Here is an 18738-nt window from a genome sequence, read left to right as displayed (position 1 = left end):
CGTGTTTGAAGAAGCCCTTCCTGTTGTCCTTGACATCACTTGCCAGACTCAATTCCAAATGGACCTTAGCCTTCCTCACCACATCTCTACATACTCTGACAGCATTCCTGTAATTCTCCCAAGTAGCCTGTCCCCTCTTCCACATTCTGTGTACTTTCTTCTTCTATCTGAATTTGGCCAGGAGGTCCTTGCTCACCCATGCAAGTCTCCTGCCCCCTTTGCTGGACTTCTTTCTCCTTGGAATGCATTGCTCTTGAGCTTGGAAGAAGTGATTTTTGAATACTAGCCAGCTATCCTGGAGCCTTCTTCCTTCTAGGCCCTTAACCCATGAGATTCCTCCAAGTAGGTCCCTAAAGAGCCCAAAGTCTGCTCTCTTGAAACCCAGGGTTGCACTCCTGCTTGTTGCCTTACTTCTTTCCTGCAGGATCCTGAACTCCACCATCTCATGGTCACTGCAGCCAAGGCTGTCCCCAACCTTCACATTTCCAACCAGTCCCTCTTTGTTGATAAGGACAAGGTCCAGCAGGACACCCTTCCTCGTAGGATCCTCCACCATTTGTGACAAGAAGCTATCATCAATGCATTGCAGAAGCCTCCTGGACTGTTTGTGCCTTGCTGTGTTGTCCCCCCAGCAGATATCAGGGTTGTTGAAGTCTCCCATGAGAACCAGGACCTGTGATCCTGAGGCTACTTCCAGCTGTCTGTAGAAGGCCTCATCGACTTCCTCTTCTTGGTCAGGTGGCCTGTGGTAGACACTCACAACAGTGTCCTCTGTGTTGGTTTGCCCTTTGATCTTTACCTATACGCTCTCAACTGCCTCCTCGTCCTCCACACCTAGGCAGAGCTCGATGCATTCCAATCGCTCTCTCACATAAAGAGCAACTCCACCACCTTGCCTTCCTGGCCTGTCTCTCCTAAAAAGCACATAGCCATCCATGACAGCATTCCAGTCATGTGAGCTATCCCACCATGTCTCTGTGACTGCAATGAGATCATGGCCCTGCGATCACACACAGATCTCCAGCTCCTCCTGTTTGTTCCCCATGTTGTGTGCCGTGGTGTACAGGCATTTCAGAAAGGTAGCCATGCCTGCAGGTTTCCCAGGAAGGGTGTACGTGGGTCCCCCATAGCCATGTCCCAAACGCACATCCCCAGCTGCATGCACCTGTTGGAGGCCCCCCAACCCAACTTGTGTTTTGTCTACCCTGTCTGTATGACACCCTCCCTCCCCCCTCCTACCTAGTTTAAAGCCTTTAAAGGATTCCTGTCCCTACTTACAGGCTGGGAATGGGGTACAGAGTGAGTTGTCAGGTACAGTGCGACACCCTCAGCAAGGTCAAGATACTACTAAGCTGATGGCTTTGGATATAGATTTGAAGGTTTTTCAAATACAAATGGCTGAATTCCACATGAAATCTGCACTAGGAACAGCTCTGCTAGATAAGTATAGCACCAAGGGGTAATTCCGAAGGACGCCTGTGCAGGAACTGAACCTGCAGTTCCTAAATGCCAGGCCACGCAGGAACAGTAACAATACCAAAGACACAAGCTGAGGCTTGCAAGTATGAGGAGTTCCTGCCTTCCTGAAAAATTCAGAGGCCGGAGTTAGACCTTTATATGAGAGTCCTGACAACCCTGAAAACAGTATTTCCATATATCCTGAAGTCCCAACTACCTCCTCCTTTTATTCTTTGCACTATTTAAGTTTCTATTAAGCCTGTACATTTTTTTCCTCTTCTTTTCTTGTCCTTCTTTCTCTTCTCCTTTCTTTAAATAAAAAAGCACCTGGAAAGCAGGATTTCCCAAGCTTCAGTAGTTCCAACTGCATCCCAAGTAATAATCTTAGTAACACAACATGACTGAGACAGCTCAGCTGGGCAATAGCAAGAACAAAAGTAATGTTAGAAAGCAACCGTCAATCAATTGCAGGCTTCATTAATTAACTTGGAGACACCTATTCCTATTCAATCCCCACAGGATCTATCAGTGGAGGCTCTAACCCTCACGACATTCTGCTATCTTCTTGCTGGGACCTAGACAGGCTTGGAAAAGGGCCCTTACTCTGGCTATCAAAAAGGTATCAGGAGGAGAAGTGCTGGAGAAGGTTAACGTCCTCTAAATTTTAAAGGTGAGAGCAGGGCGAAGCTGATGGGCTGGCAGGGAGCCATGGAGTGAATGTCTGCTGTTCTAGACTCTAAGGCTACTACAGTGCTTATCACTGAAACTGCAGTGAAACCCATGAGAATCAGCCTCTTCTGCATCTTTCCTCTCATCTTCCCAGGCTCAATACTGCTCAATGTACTACAGCACATTTCAGTGTAAATGCTTATATAGGAGATGTTGCTTCAACTTTTGCAAACTTGCCTATGAAAACTGATCTGATGACCTCCAGAGCCTTATTTTTGTCCAAGGTTCTCATAACCGTCTCAGACTCTGTGATTTGATTCCTTACATAGTCTTTGCTGGCAGATGTTAGGTTTCACTCAAATAGGTTTTGCAGCATTTGATCTTCATTTTATCAAGTTGTTTTATTCCTCCTCATCTCCTGCACATATTGTCATCCATCTGCTGAAACCTGATTCATCTGGATTAGAGTGCAAGTTAAACTCTAAATCTGATTGCATCAGTCCCTTTTGCCACTAGAATTTCTGGGACAATTAAACAAGCACAATGGATAACCTCTCCTTGGGCCAAGCACTTTTGGCTTTAACGCTTACCATCAGCATTTGGTTTTATAAGCAAGGTAACTATAATGGGTGGATAACGCTTAACATCAGCATTTGTTTTTTATAAACAGGGCAATTTTAATAGGGTGTGTTTTTATTCTCCATCTATAGCACTTCATCTTTCAACAGAAACGTTAAATAAATAAATAAATAGTAAACTTTTTAGCCAGCTCTACTTATAAGGAAAAGGGATTTTTTTTTCCCTGTTTGATTTGCTCTACCCGCCTCTCAATTTAGACCTTCCCAATACCTCTTTCTGGCTTTGCCAGACTCCTGATGATGCCTTTTTGGCATATGTTTCTTTTTTGCTCATGTCTGAACTAAACATATTTTCCTTGTTTCTGTTAGAAGTAGATGAGATTTTCAAAGGATCTTTGGGGAGCTGAGCACCTAAGCGACACTGATTAAATATGTGATTTTACTAGTTCTCTTTGAAAATGGTGGTCCTGTTATGTGTTCCTTTAATACCCCAAAAAGTAACAAAATGAGTTGAAGCCCTATTTTAGAAAAACAGCATCTTAACAAATTACCATCTGCTTCTGGGTACCACTTCTCCTCAATGGAAGGACAGTAACTGGCTGTGTGTATGGCTCCAACCATTTGTGCCAGTGAAGTAAAACTGTGAAGATGATTTACGTGGCTCTACTTTACCTTGTATTTGCAAGGGGCTAGCAATCCACTCTCTAACTGTTAGTGGGAATCAGCCAAAGAGCAGTAACTTCTAAGTGAGATAACTTCTTAAACCATGCAGATTCAGTCACTGTGATTATGACATAGCCTTCAAAGAGTTAAAATGCAACTTTGTAAGTTTTTGAAGCTTAGTACTTCTGAAAATGGGACTGTGTCCAATTACACACGTTCCTCCCCAAAAGTTCACAGTTCAAGTTATTTTCACAGTTTCTTTTTTATTTTTCCTTAATTTAGATTGCCATCAAATCTCAGCTTTGTACAGAGTGCCATCGCAAATGTCAATAAAGACTCCTTCCTCATGCGGAAATTATAAAATACATTCCTTCCCCCAAAGCACACACAGCATCCTGTTAAGAAGTGACTTACGGGGCAGTGATTTACAGTGAACTTTCACTGCTTGTGACACTGTGTTGAGTGTCTGTTCTTTGATGTGTACTTTAGTACTAAGGAAATAATTTCCTTGTATTTTTTTAACAGTCTCTGTAGTGCTTCCAAAGAGTTTTACATTATGAAATAGGGAAGAATTCTGTAAACCCTGACAATCCTCTTTTGATTAGTTTCATTGCTTCAATATTTCTGAAAGAGAGAAGATTTCTGTAAGGAAAAGATTTGATTCATTTTGGGGCATGGATCAGACATCAGGGATGATGTCATTTGTCCTGCCACAATGGTTGTTAGATATTTCTAATTGCACAGTGTCAACTAACTAATAACAAAACACTTTCTTATCCTATAATATTGCACATCCTTGAACACTGGGGCTCTTCACAGTCAGCCCAGAAGTGAAGATGAAAACACAGGACACTCAGAGAAAGACCTAAGAATCAGAAGGTTATTGGTCTGCTCCCCTGTGGGGCAAGACTAATGGCCTAAATCAGAAAGTGTAAAGCCCTGAAGAAACAACTTCAAAAACATCTAACCCAAAGCAGCCACTTGTTTGGTGGAGTTGCTTGCTCCTCTCTGACATGCTGGTCAGCAGAATGGCTTGAGCTCACCACAGTTTGTGTAATCTAATGAAACAGGTACCAGCAAGCGGGACAGAAAGGTACCTACTCAGCTCCTCAGCCTGACACAAATACGCCTTCCTTGAGCGACTTTCTACCGTTCATTACCCGTTATCTTCTTCCCAGAGGGAGAGCTGCTCACAATAAAGTATTTACAAAGGCACCGGGCCTGAAAGATGTGTTGTGCTGCTGTCTCTGACTACCAGAGAGGACAGGCTAAAGCGTCTTCTTTACAGCTAGGCCCAGGTCTTCAACGGGACTCACCCGTGCTGTTTTTCAGAGGACGTACTCTGGCACTGAAGACAGATAGTGATGTTATGACAAGTCTCAATTCCTGAGTGAACTCATTCCTCCGAGTAGCTCAGCCCAAACAGCATGGGTAATCTGTTGCAAAAAGCAACCACTTCCCTCGTCTGTCAAGATATTATGATCTCCACAAAACAAATACTAAAACAAAAGCACGCAAGAGAACTGCTTGCTGAAAATACGAGCAGCCAGAGAGCTCCTGGTTCCAGCATCGAGTCTTTAACTGCAAAGACAACCATCCTACTGGGATGCACAAGTTTTAGAAACTATACCGAAATGTTAGGACTTGAATGGGAGTTAGGGTGTCCCTGTCATCTCATGATACGATTCTGGTCCACTGCATGTATTGCTTCCAATTTTTCAGGTCTAGCTCTGAATCCAAAATTCTCCAAGTTTTTAAAGAGAGATTGTGGCTCTTTTCTCTCCACATCACCATATTTCACCTCAAAACTCCTATTTCACTTGCTTTAGAATCTTTTAGCTAGCTTCTCTACTTAAAACAAATACAGACTGAGCATTATTTTCCTGTAGGGGTTACGAAATGCTTTATAAAATATGAGTTGTCATGTACAATGGCATACGTCTTATGCAATTCAAACGCTTTTCACCCTCCTGGGCATAATTACTAGGAAGAATGAAAAAAGGTTCCTTGAAACCATGGAACAGTTTACACCCCAAGTCCCTCCTGGTGCAAATGAAAGCAATTTTATTACTGTTTCAGTTCTGATGAACGCAGAGCAAATCAAACATCAATCAGCATAAGCTTTGTTCATCTATGAGATGTTTCCGGGAGTGACACTACCTTAATAACAAACCCTGGTAAGGCAGAAAGGAACTCAAGCTAGCTATTAAACTCCTGGCATAGGAACAGGCACACTGTACACCTTAAAAATCTGACTTCCGTCTCCTGTTCCTCTTCTGTTTACAAGTGGCATTGATTTGCAAAGTGAGATGAGCTTATATGAGTTCATTCCTCCTGATGTTTTTTTAGTTCTCCACAGGACTGTAAGCACAAACTCTGACAAGAAAAACCTGCAGCCATTTACTTACAACTAAGTATAAGCCCCAGTGGCTTCATATTAATCCTACCACTTCTAAAGTGATAAACACTGAACCAAAGGCCCTTATGGGGCAAGTTCACAGCTTTTGAAGGGTTAAAGCAAAGACAGATGTCCTTTCATGTGAAATCACTGTGAGAGTGTATGATTTGATCGAGGGGTGGCAGTTTGAGTGGTGGTTTGACAGCCAACAGACCAATGTGACACCAAATAAGAAGCGGGAACAAGGCGAGGGAGGGCAAAAGCTGATGCTACTCAAGAAGGCTGCATCAGCAACACACAGCCTGAGGCTCGTAAGAGCTGGGTTAATGTGGACTGCGCTGGGCTGGGATCTGGTGTCACACTCTTTTGGTCATCCTACTCTTTGGCTTGTAAGCAGAGCTGATAAGAGACATTTTCTTTTACCACCACAGACTACATCTGCCACGATGAACCTCTGCTGTGATTCCTGTGTATTCCCAGCAGGTACAGGACATGAGTTAACCAATGAGCAGCTCTCCCCAGGTACCACCACAGCATTTCCAAAAGAAAATATATAGCTCTTCATTCAAAATAATTCACTTTTCCTATTCTCACCCAGGGTTTTTGTTTGTTTGCTTAATTCGTCTTATTCCTATTTTGTTGATTATTCTGAACTGATTTGATTTTGGTCCTACATAGTAAAAAAGAAAGACATCCAGAAATCTTGAAAGCTGCTGTAACATGGAACAGTCATCCATTTGCTATCACTAGCTACAGGAACTGAGACTGAGATCTGAACTTTGCAAATGGCTAATCACTTTCTCTAGCACCAACCCAACCTGCAGATCCAGATGCAGACTTTGAAGGTACACATGAAGTGAACACTCAGTGCTCAGTTGTTGTAACATCCACGAAGGCAGTGAGATGAAGACATGGAGCTAACAACAGATGGTGTGAAACGAGTAGCCCAAAGGAAGGAATAATTACTTATGAAATGACCTGCATTTGTCATGATCCTTGTCTCGTCTCTGTCTTACCTTCAGCAATGCTGTCATTGATAAACCTTCCTTCCAGGACGCTCCAGTTAGCCTTTTAATTTGCTTGGTGTCAAAAGTAAATTTGAGCTCTTTGAGTCTCTCCAAATATCTGATTCTGTCAATCCAAAAGGCTGAGGAAGTTTGTTGAACAAGGTGTCCTCAATATCAATGTGTTATTTCTCACTTTCTGCAGTAATACTCCTTCCTCCCCCCTTTTTTTAAATCCCTTTAGTCATTTAAAACTTAGGACCATTTTTCTCTTCTTATCAGGTTATTCACTTTAACCTCTTTAGTGTACTCCTCTCAAGCAGGTCATAACTTATCCAGGCTTTATATCTCTCCTTTATGAATCTGTGCTTGCATTTACAACCAGTGGGTCAAAAATGACAGTTTAAAATGCTGTTCTTAGCTGGCTAACTGGCTTAGAGAACCTGACAGCCATCATGATTTGCTGCTGGCTGTGATGAAACTCAGATTAAGATCCCCCACTTTTGGAAGAGGAAGACTGCATCAGAGAAGATGCACCGGTGGGTGTGTGTGTGAAACACAGAGGGACAAATGGGTCCAGCTCATGAGGGAATGGAAATGGGAAATGCCCCAATACAGTTTCCTCAATGACTTGATAGTTTTCCTTACAGTATTACAAAGCATTCAGCTCCAGATGGACAGAGAAAAAGGACTACTGCTGTCTAACACCAAACATAGAGCACAGTAAAGGACCTACTCCCTGTGCATGTGCCCTTTCTGCAGCTGAAGCACAAGAGCTCCGGTCTCATCTTCTCAGTTGGACGCATACAATTTATATAGTAATTGCTGCCTATTCTCTACAGTACATAGATTCTTTGCCCCAGGAGTCCCAATGCCCAATTTCCAGCTCCCTCTTACTCACAACAAGTCCTTTAGCCTGTCCAGGACTCCACGCTTCACTATGCAAACTGTGTTCACAGCTAGGGTATTAGAACACGTTGGCTGAGGTTGTCTCCACCTGACAATTCATAATTGAGTTTGGCCATTTGGACCTATTTAAAGTGAACCTGGCAGTTCTGTTACTCTTCGAAGGGTTTTCAGGTCACATGGCCTAGAATGTAGATTTAAACGAAACAGATCTGCATTATCAAATTCCTACAGACCAATCAATCTCTCTCCATGGTGATTTATGGCTCTTCTACAGAAATATCTGTCTGACAAAGACTGTGGGGTTAACTACATATTTTTACAAGATTACATCCTTACTTAGTTGGAGTGGTCTCAATCGTCCTCTGGTTCAGAGCACAAATCATTCTTTTCAGCTTCTTTGTCATTTTTTAGTTTGATGTATGAAGAGTTCTGATAGCCCCTGCAAACTTGCCATCACAGTAGGCTGCCCATGAATCTACTCAATGACTCTGTGCATCTAGTGAATTTTGCTGACATTTTTTCCCCTTTTGCTTTAGATGATTGGCACTGCAGTGATATATTCTGGAAATGCACAGAAGTGGAGCAGATTTGCAGGCTTGAGTGGAAAATCTACATTGTTGAAGTTCGATTTTTTATTCTATTTTACTTTATTTTTTAGTATCTCGCTACTCGCCAGGAAAATTTCTTCAGGAGAACTTTAATCTGGAAGACAGTTTAAATTACAATAGATAACCCACTAAAGACAGCAAGAATAGCCTCTGCAGCTGCGTTACAGGATGAAGAATAAGAAAAGGACAGATTAATACTAGTCCCTGCCATCAGTGAAACTGGTCCCTAGAAGACCAAATTATTAAAGGTGCTCTAAGGGTATCAAATTGCTTTATAAAATCTTGCTCTAAATTTAAATCCACTCTACAGTCAGGTTTTTCCAAAACTGTCTGCGTAGTAAAAAAAAAAAATGTGACCTTTGCCTGAGATTTTCTGTGCCCAGAAGAAATTCCTAGCCCAGCTGGAGTAGGACCTGATGCCCAGAAATCCTGGACAAAGCACCTCCGCTCATACCCAGATGAACTGTGCACTGCATGTGTGACACATCCAGGACACAACTGATTGACTGAGGATGTGCTGATCACCTTTACGATCTTCCACCAGAAACGTGGGAGCACTACTTTAATATCATTTAATATGTGAGCGCACAGAAAAGCTACCAGTGAGAGCGCAGGTATGTGTAACAGCTGTACTATCTGCGCTTCCTTCCACCAACAGGTATCCTCTTTCGTTAATCCTTATGTTTCAATTGCTCCTCTTTCACCTCTAAACTAGGCACAAGCATGTGTACCCAGGCAAGAAGGGCAGTCTCGGGCTCATCTCACATTAGATGTCAGAATGCTTGGATGTGCAGCCTAAGCAAACTGTGTGGGGTCATTCTGCCTCGAATAGAGAGACCAGCATTACCAGGACAGTAACTATTCCTGGCAAAGATACACGTCACCCTCTTTTTCTCCTAATAATGGCTACCAAGGGTGCTGAGATGACCCAATTGCACTACACACCTAACATTTAAAAAGCTGAAGTTTGATAGGAAACATCCTGCTCTGATTGCAGACTAAGGAATATTGTCATTCCACTCCCCGCTTGCTGCATGCCACCTTAGTTAAATGCTGCATTTCCACTTCCCCCACTACAGAAACAGAGAAAATACTTTTTGTTTCACTTCCATCTTTTCTCCTGCCCTGTCACTGTAATCTCAAAACTGCTGGAACAGATGTGCGTTAGTATTTATTCTTGCTGCATATGAGCCACATACAGCAAAGTCCACTGGGGCTGAACTTTGTAGGAAAGAGCAATATAAACAAGAATTTCTACAAAAACAGAATGCCGCATGGAAAAATAAAGCATGGCATTGCCCTGATGTGTCCTGGCCGGGTAGATCCTATCTACTATGACTATTTTTTGGTGCAATGATTAAATGTGGAAAGGGATTATTTCACTTCTCTCCTTCCAACTATCATGCGTCCCTTCTTAACTCAGCATTAAGTGTATCGTCTGACTCTGTTTCTCCTAAGTAGGTATCCTCTCATAAAAAAGTATCCCCTCACAAACCTTCACATTGCCATGACTTAAGAGTAAGAAGGTGTAACATTTGCCCCAAGACCTGCGCTACACCTTGTAGCAGTGCTGGATATAAGCCTGCGTTATAGACATGATAAACAGTACTGTCATCCTTGATTGGGGCCAGTATCTTCAATTTTGCTCCAGGGAGTGCAGAGCTGGGTAAGAGAAAACTGAATTTGACAAACCGTGTTCTTAATTAATTTATATCTAATTATAACTAATTAATTGCTGATTGAAGTATCAACCCATGTATCAAAATAAACAATCTTTTGTGCTAAGTAAGGTGACGAGTTACAAAGACATGAGACACTTTTCTTGTATCTAAGTGCTGCTTCACAGGGTGCCTGGGATGTATTGCGGCAGTCGATCAGAGCAGGTGAAATTCCTTCAGCTGCAGATGTTCTGATCTTCACTTACCTAGTATCCCCCAAATGCTGCTCACAAGCTTTATCCAGCGTGTATCTGGCCATCCTACCACCCTTCCCTCAAAAGAGACAGCGAATGTTTGGAAGAGCAAGACCAAATCCTCTCCATGAACCACTGAATCATCCCACTGCTTCTGAGGTAGGAGTACCCTGATGAAGCTACAGTGCTCCCCCAGGCACCCATATCCTTCCCTCCTTACTGAAACAAGTTGTTCTGCAGACGCTGAGGTCATTATCTACCCTCCAGTAGACTCAAGTCTTGGGTCCCCCATCTAATGCTCTGTCTACTACACTTTGTTGCCACTACCTGCACTAACAGATTATCTAAAGTCTGATGAGATCACATCACATGGATATCTGGTATTAATGTGGACATCAGTCTAAGACAGAAATGTCCAGAGAAGGCAATGTAGGCATGCACAGAAACAGCAGAACACGAACAGAAACACAGAAAAAAAGCCTAAGAGACAGAGTAGAAAAGGAAATATTGTCTTAGGATGGTTTTCCCATCTAACTTTAGCACTTTGGTCTCCAGTTCACTGGTAGATACACATTGTTTGACTGAGCAAATTCAGTGTGACACTCGCAGAGAAGTCGTTCATGAAAGATTGGGAGATTTTTGTCAGGTTGTATAAATGAATCAGCCGAAGTGACATTGCGTAGGAGACAGAACCATCTGAAGAAGAACAAAATAACCTATTTCTTACAAGGTCTAGATTTCACCTTAAATTCAAATGCCAATTGGAAGTGGCATTGAGGGTAATGGACTTTGTGAGAAGTTAAATGAAAAAGCACAGGCAGGATAAATAATCTGAAAGTGCCTGTGTTGTCAATACTGCAACAGTAAAAGCCGAGAGCTGTGAGATGCAGTATGAGAGGACTGGGTGCAGAGTGGTTAAGGAGCTCTTGCCAAGATGGTGAGCTCAACCTGGTTTTCTTCAGTGTAGGAAAGCTAGAACTGATTACGCTTGGTGTTAACCGTAAGTATTCCTCTGTGGCTACGAGTTAAACAAGCAGGTGCCTTAACCTTGCTATCAGGGAGGAGCATCAGAGCTTCGCGGAAACTGTGAAACTGCTCTTCATCAGGGCACATTTGTCCCATTGAGAGGAGCTGCAGAGCGAACAACATTGTGGTATATTCCCATGGAGCCCATTTCTTGTGCCTGTATGTTTTTTGCAAGGATGCAAAAAGTGGAAGAAAGTGAAAGAGTGGGGGGAAAAAAATGAAGTGAGACTGAACTTCTACAATCTCTGAGCACCTCCACCTTAAACTGACAGAAACCTGAAATGCCCTTTGCAAAGAACACGTAGTCCACAGTGTGTGCGATCATGTCCTGGGAGTCAAGAGAGTCGATTTTCTTCTGTCTCGGTGTCACATCTACTGGGTGTTCAGCCTTGCTATTTTGCACCTCAGTTTCCCCTAGGAATGATGCAAACAGCCTTCTTCTGTTGCAAGCTTTGAGAGCTGTGGAAGGACATCAGCTCTGTAGGGACAGGATCAGCTCAAGGTCGTGCTCTGCTCCACCTGAACTCACCAAATGGTTCCTACCCTTCCCAAGCATTTTGCTCGGCAGTGAGTTTCATTGTACAGGAGCACTGCCGAGTCTTAATGCCTAGTCTGTGAACTAGGCCTTTCTGTGAACATCCAGGTCTATAAAAGCGGAAGTACTGTTCGAAAATTTATTTAAGTGCTCTGAGGAGATCTGTGGTTGATCTGAGGAATTTCTGCAGGCCCAGCTCTCTTGATGGCACTCAGTGACCACCTATCTCCCTGTTATCTTCTTAATACCTCCCTAATACTTGTTTAAACAGATCTAAAATTACCAGAAGCTCTCATAAAGAAGGGAACGCTGTCCCTATTCCACCTGGGTAAATATGCAATTTAAGCATAAAAGAGAGTGGTGAGATCCCCCAAAGCTCAGCCTGAATTAACCACAGGTAGTGTGTGAGTATATTTTTTATTGAGCTTCTGCTGCAGCTCCACCTCTGTTTAGATTCTTTTCTTTCACTGCCTGTGTGCCTTTCATTTTGTCTGCATTCACTCAGTCATCACCCTTGCTTGGGCTGCACAATTTAGCTTCATAAAGTTCCCCAAAAGCCTGCTGGGATGCGGTCCTTGGTATTCTACTTTCTTCTTCAAAGGTAGTTTGAGTATCACTGCTGAACACCTTATCGTGTATTTCATGTTTCTCAGGGCTAGATTTCCAAAGCTAGCCAGGCACCTAGAAGGAGCAGAGCAAGCACTGGGCTTCCCAGAAATACAGGCAAAGCTGAACATTGCCACCCCAAGGCTGAAGACATTGCTGACCTCAAAAAGACTGTCTTATCCTCCAGCAGGGAGCGAAAATGTGAAAGGATGCAAAAGCTGTCTCTCAACCCTCATGTTATTGACAGGACAGCCTACAAAACCACTCCTCCCTACAGGAGCAGGGCAAGGCAGAGGCTGGGCTTGTTCGCAGCAGGGCTCTGCCTGCCAGCTATGGGCCTGAAAAGCTCACACAGCCTCAGCACTCTGATTTCATCAGAAGATGATGTTTGAGGGAACTGTTCTTTCCCCACTGTTTTTTTGCCTCCCTTCCTTCATATGCCAGTCAAGTGCCAGGCCTGAGGAAGGAATTAACCTGCTTATGGGCTCTGGAAAATCTGGCCCTTCACTTCCTGTCTTTGCTCCCTCATTTTCTGCCTGCACTAACCACAGTTCTCGCATATCTTTTTCTATTTGCTACAAAAATACTGCTTCTTTCCCCCTTTTCACTCTTTTCCTGCCATAATTTTAAAGCATTAGGGGTTGTTATGAGAACATCACACCTTGAGATTTCAGCTGCCCTCATGATGGAGTCCTCTTTAGCATCCCAGAGCAACACTTCTCCTCTGGTAACAGGCTAATAACAGCATCTAGGCTGGCAAGTTGCCGAGGGTGGGCCAGATCCCTCACAGGTGTAAACGGGTGGAGACCTATGAGTTCAGCAAACTTGCACTGTTCAGCATCGGCTGTAAGATCTGACCCAGTGTCTGCAAAGCTGACTGCAAATGCAGAGGCTGAATAATGCTATCTTTGCCTCAGCACCACTCTTCATAGCTCCTGACATTCAGAGCTCAGCAACGTCAATGGTCTCATGAGCCAGCAGGAGGGTTTAAATCCATAATCTCCGCTATTAAAGCCTCCAGTGTAGAAGCATTTGTCCTCTAACAGACTCATCAACTACTTATGAGACACCGAAGAGCAAAAGCTTTTTCACCTGTTATTTTTTTAACATTGGTGGAAGGTATTCATCTTGCCCTAGCTTTCTGACTGGTAGGAATTGAGAATGTGCGTAGCTGTCTTTTTCTTGAGGTAAATTACCCACATCCTTCAATAAAACAACCAGAAAGGACTCTCTGAGTCAGTCCCTGGCAATCACAGGAACACGAATCTATAAAATTTCATTTCAGCCTACTCCCCCCAACAAGATACTTTGCCCTGTATTAAGATTAAATCCTTTCACATCCCAAGGCCAAGAGCTACTCAAACTACAGTGTGCCATGGGAGAAGAGCAGGGAAGACTGTGTTTGTATTTACTCTGTTTTACTGGATACCTATAGAAGGAAATTGATGTCACCCAACAAAGCATTGGGCTGGCTCTCCTTGCAGGTATGAATTTTACTACTCTGTATGTAGGTCTGTGTTCACTGAAATCATTCCCTATTCATACAACGTGAAGACACAACGCAAAGACCATGCTTTTTTTCTCTACATGCTGTCAAACATTGATTCAAACAGGAAAGAAATTGCCTGTGAGTATGAAACTCATGATACTAGCTTCTACGGAGGCTCTGTCCCTGCTGCAAGGGAATGGCATAAATAAGCAAACACGGCTGATATTTTCCTATCACTGGGTATGTGGGCTGCATCTTATTCCCAGGGCTGGAGAAGTAGGATTTTCAGATTGCTGTTTCCTGCTGATCAAATCGCTGTTACAAATCAGATTCCAGGATCACCCCCAAGTTGAGTGGATTTTAACAAAAGGGGATTTATTTCCCTTCTCCCCCTAGAAATTCTGCCCACCTCCTAGGGCAGGAAGAGGAATCCTTACCTACAACATGCCAGAAATCCTTGAAAAGCCAATTGACACCAGGCTGTCCATGTTAGGCTCTGGATTGATCTGTTTTCACAACACCACCGACTCTCCTCAATTAAAAACTTTTCCAAAACTTGTCACAGATAAATGCTGCTGTTAATCTAGAGCAGCAGTTCTTGACCTCCCAATGCACGCTACAAAGAACTGCACAGTATTTACCAACGCACCTTTGCTTCTGCTTTATAAAGAAAAATGCTTCTTGTCCTCTGGGCAGCACAGAAAGCTGTTAAATGTAAATAGCTGCAGTAGTTGTCCAAAGAACTCCTGATTGCTGTTTCCAGCTCACTGTGTGACTTTGGGCAAATCATGATGTCTCTGCATGGTACCAGTTTAGCTAAACATGAAAGCACGTGCTTAGATCCTGTGGAGCTTTAGGGCTTAACTGAATCACAGCTGGCCTACTCCAGCATTCTTTCCTGTAATATGAGGACGATGATGCTACCTCTCTGTATAAAGAATTCTTGGGACTTACAGATAAACAGCTCCCTAAGGATAAAACTTTCATGTTAATTGGGCTCCAGCTGTGACACCTGAAAAGGTAAACGTACAGTGCTCGAAATATTTCTGCCTGTTATTGTAGCCTGACTGTGGGCCTACCTCTGTGAAATAGCTCAGGATAAATACCGTCAAGGTTCACAGAGCAGCATCAGACCGCAGGAGCTGTGTCATGAGTAAGGATGGGCCTCATTAGTGCAAATCCAACCTACATTAGCAGGATATCCAGCTCTTCTCATAGAGAGGAGCATAATGAAGTTAGTATTGCTAGTCACCGGGCACCATCGAACTCTTTGGAGTAACTCAGTCTCCCAGCCCACAGAGCTGCACTCAGGATTTGGGCTTTGACTAGCCACAACAGAGCGCAGACCTCTGCCAGGGCTAAACCCAGCTCTCGAGAAGGTACTGTCACGTAAAACACGGCTACCCAGTGCTCTCTAGAAGAGTAGCCCCCTTTTTGTTCCCATTTAGACAAAACTGTAAAATGGATTGCCTTCCTCAGCCTCCTATTAAACAGACATCTCTAAGTACTTCTCTTGATTGCTTCTTTCTTTGCAAAAATAAACCTCCAAAATAAAACATAGAGTTCATTTCTTCAGCCCATATAGAGTTAACTTTTTCCTTGTTCTGCATTAAATCAGCAGCATATGGAGTTACAATTCCAAACATCTGGATTATCATTAGCCATCAGGTGTTGTGCTCATTACACCTGTTATAAAGAAAAAGGGTAATTAAATGGGGGGGAATTATATTCCACTCACAGCAATACTGTCCTGTCCCTTTTGGCTATACGACCAAAGTATGTTTTTGGCAATATGCAAATAAAAACATTTGCATGAGGTGGAAGGAAAGATGAAGGAACCTTCGTAGCCCGAGCAGATGTTTTTCATTAGAAAATAATTTGTCAATAGGTAGAGAGACTCATACTACTAATTTTCAGAACAGCTTCTTTTTACTTTGGAGGGTAACTAGACTCAATTTAATTGCAAATGGGCTGCATGGCCCCCAGAATAAGGAAAGGAACCAGCACTGAGATTGTGTGCTATTTGCGTAATCAAAATCTTACACAAAATAAAGAGCTTGTGTTCAATTTTCCACGGGACAATTGCTGATTCCTGATTTAACCCCGTATCTACTCAGTATCTGCCTTTTGAGATAAAGCAACATTTAAGGATGCTAGAGAGAAACTACAGGAAGAATTTTTGCCCTTCACTGCATCCATGTCCTAAATGCATGAGCAAAAAAAAAAAAAAAAAAAAAAAAAAAGGCTATTAATCCTAGAGAAGGGACAGTACATTTCAGAAAGTGGAGAATACACTGTGAAGAGAGAGCTTCTGACCGTGATTCCTCATCTACTAGTTGAGGTAGTACCAGGCTGGTCCCTCCGCCTCAGCTTCCCCTTTGTACAATTAGATTTTGAGTTGTTCAGAGGCAACTACGGTCTCTTCCAGTCAGCATCTGATGCAATAAACACCAACCTCCATCAGCTCCTCTCAGCAATGACAAAATGCAAATATTAATAATGGAGCTAGTGCAATTAACATCTGGCAGACAGAAGCAAAACAAACATGAGGAAATCAAAACATAAAACTGCATTTCAGAGTTAAGCCTTATGGATAGAGTATTATTTATTATACCACACGAACACCTAGAGGCTTCAGTCCTGACTGGATTGTGATTGAGCCCAGTGCTGCACGTATGTATTTGCAGCAAGGTGGGGGGGGGAAGGAGGGAAACTTTGGCAATGTAGGGTGCTCATGTACTTTCTCTTCTCCCCTTGTTACAAAGCTTTACTTCTGGCAAGGTTTAATAAAGAACAAAGCACACAGAAAATGCTATTCAACGTGTGCCTTGGGATCCTATTCCATGTCCACATTTCAATAGTGCCAGGCCATGAGCTAACTTTTCTTCTCCCTATGCAGCTATTTACAAATCAAATGCCAGTGAAAAGAGCCAACCCAAATAAACAAGCACTCTGGCTTTGAGTCAAGGAACAAGGTATTGACGGAAAGGACTAAGACAACTGGAAAAAAACTAAGAAAGGAATAGCAACAACTAAGGCAACTGCTGGAGACTCCTAGACAGAGCTGCTTGTGCACTTTGAGGCTGCTTCCATTCTGAAGTCAAAGACCTGTGTGTGTGACCTGCATCCATAGCAAGCCAGTGGGAAAAAAAACAACAAAAAGAAAAAACAAAACAAAAACCTGAACAATGTGTCTAGAGTTGTCAAAGATTCTGCGTGTGGACTTTAAACCATAAAAGATTATTCTTCATTCCTAAATCATGAGATTTTATCTCCTCTGAAGGATGAACTCCTCTCAGTAACATGAATTGCTTTTAATGTAAGAAACCACACTCCTCAAAGGCCCTGGGAATTCTGACTGCACTGAAGTCAATCGCAAGTATCTTGCTCACTTCCAGGAGCCAAGATTTTACTTCAAAACATTTTCCAGGCATTTCTCCCATGCAAAATTAAAGCACACCATTTGTACTGATAAAGACAAAGCAGTAGAACCTCGCTGGTATGATACAATCCTGTCTTGCACAAATGCTTCATCAGACCATAGCTATTCCCATGGAAAAAGAGGATAATCTACCTTGCAGTTCTACCTTGGGATGTTCATGCTTATCCTGGTCTAATTGTATCTGTACAGAAATAACGTACACCCTTAACAATTGCTACCTGTTATTGCTCAGCTCAAATAGAAGTCATCACCCTTACCATCTTCTTGCAGATAGGGAAACTGAAGTATGTTGCCTGCGCTCCTGTCACAAGTAACTTTCCTTTTCTCATATGATGCAACAGCGCAATGACACAAAATAGAGCATGTGCCATTTGTCCAAGTCATTTTGCAAGACTGTACTTGTAGCTATCATCACTGCAATGATCTTCAAAGGCTTTCTTACAGTTTCAGGGATTTCTTCTGTTTCTTCTATTGCTTTCTGAAGACAGAGATACAGTTACAGACCGCATATTTACTCTAAAGGTACATCTAATTTAACAGTATTTTCATTTGAAATAAAATGTTGTATTAAGGAGGAGGCCTGGATGTTATAAAGCAAATAGGAAACATAATTACAGAAAACAGTGAAAAATAAATCTTTAGCATTTGCTGAATCTACCCAAACCGGTAACGATCCCTGCAACCTCATGCTTGATCAACAAGATTTCTCAAATCTGTAAAATTGGGGCAGAAATCTTAAGAGAAAATGATTCTTTGACATTTCTGTTTCTCAGCTTGGCTTGATGCAAGAACAACTGAACTGCATAAAAATGAGAAATGTCAGGAATGGGGGGAAAAAAAAGGAAAAAAGAACCTGAACACTTCCCACTTCTGCTAAAGTTCCAATTAAATCTGTACCCAGATCTGAATTTCTGACTTCCCCAAAAATCTGGAATTATTTGAATCATATATTTAACTTTTCTGCCATGATAAAGATTCTGCCTTGATAAAAGGACACACACACAAAAAAGAAAGAAAGAAAGAAAGAAAAAAGGAAAAAAGGAAAAAAGAAAGAAAAAAGGAAAAAAGAAAGAAAAAAGAAAAAAGAAAAAAGAAAGAAAAAAGGAAAAAAGGAAAAAAGAAAGAAAAAGGAAAAAAGGAAAAAAGAAAGAAAAAAAGGAAAAAAAGGAATAAAAAGAAAGAAAAAAGGAAAAAAGGAAAAAAGAAAGAAAAAAGGAAAAAAGAAAGAAAAAAGAAAAAAGGAAAAAAAAGAAAAGGAAAAAAAGAAAAAAGAAAAAAAGGAAAAAGAAAGAAAAAGAAAAAAAGGAAAAAAGAAAGAAAAAAAGGAAAAAAAGGAAAAAAGAAAGAAAAAAGGAAAAAAGGAAAAAGAAAGAAAAAAAGGAAAAAAGGAAAAAGAAAGAAAAAAGGAAAAAGGAAAAAGAGGAAAAAAGGAAAAAAGGAA

The sequence above is a fragment of the Rhea pennata genome, chromosome 23, assembly GCF_028389875.1.
Source record: "Rhea pennata isolate bPtePen1 chromosome 23, bPtePen1.pri, whole genome shotgun sequence".
NCBI classification, from domain to species: domain Eukaryota; kingdom Metazoa; phylum Chordata; class Aves; order Rheiformes; family Rheidae; genus Rhea; species Rhea pennata.
This window is presented reverse-complemented; position numbering follows the sequence as displayed.